Here is a 933-nt window from a genome sequence, read left to right on the forward strand (position 1 = left end):
AAAGAGGGGTTATTCATTTTAGAAGAGGTTCTATTGTGTTGAGTACTTCTAGTTAATCGTACATATTTCAAGTTGTAGCCCACTAAAAAATGAATATGAGAGAGAACGGTTGGTTTCATAATTACATATGCAAATCCGACAGAGTTAATTCTTGGCAAAGTTACTTTTTGACATACCGACATAGTGTGCACCACCAACATTCATCATATAGGTTGCAGATCAGAGACACACATGACATCTATGTTTCATCATGTTGACTTCAGAGGGGTGTATTTTAACAGCCCTTCTAAACAATATCTTGGTTCATTTCAAGTGTAGTATCTGTTCTTATCAGTTTAATATCTGATACGTCCTCTATCTGGGGACCACATATTAAATTGATTTTTGGAACAGGGAGATGGAATGGGAGCTTGCTCTGTCCACTCCACCATCAACCTGGTACTGCAGTACCTTCAGGACTGGTGCACTTCCCCACTTGGGGGAAAAAAAAAAAAAAAAAAAAAAATATTTGACAGAAAACCCAGTTTGGTCTAAGGGCTGCCAGTTTATCTAAATGCAAAATCTGGCATCAATCAGCTCAAATGTCTTTCGATTGTCAGGTTTGTTGTTTACCTGGGCATGCATTAAGGACAGAGTCCTCTGCTCACCTTAATATAGAAATTCAGTGAAAAGATTAATTTCTCCGAGTTGTAGGGCGTAGACTTCTTTAATTTTAAAAAGTGCAATTCTGTTATTTGTGTAAAACTAGATTACAAGAAGGTAAACATATTAGCCTTTAAATCTATGAATCCACTTCGTGGAAAAGAGTAAGAATACATGGTAGATTACGTTATTACTGCTAGGTACCTGATATGATAGGTTTTAAAGCACGCCAACTTGGTCAATTCTAAAGAGGAGAGTGCTGCTGTGCCGAACGCGAGACAGCCCAGGTTG

The 933-nt window shown here is 37.9% G+C and overlaps 1 non-coding gene across 1 annotated transcript; it reads left to right on the forward strand.

Annotated features, from left to right (window-relative positions):
* Window positions 1-282: 282 nt before the first annotated feature.
* On the forward strand, window positions 283-472 carry LOC138474951 (U2 spliceosomal RNA). The gene has a single exon (XR_011269167.1). It is a non-coding gene; the product is annotated as a U2 spliceosomal RNA (small nuclear RNA).
* Window positions 473-933: the final 461 nt, after the last annotated feature.

The sequence above is a fragment of the Ambystoma mexicanum genome, chromosome 8 (genome assembly GCF_040938575.1).
Source record: "Ambystoma mexicanum isolate Mex_15411 chromosome 8, UKY_AmexF1_1, whole genome shotgun sequence".
Lineage (NCBI taxonomy): Eukaryota > Metazoa > Chordata > Amphibia > Caudata > Ambystomatidae > Ambystoma > Ambystoma mexicanum.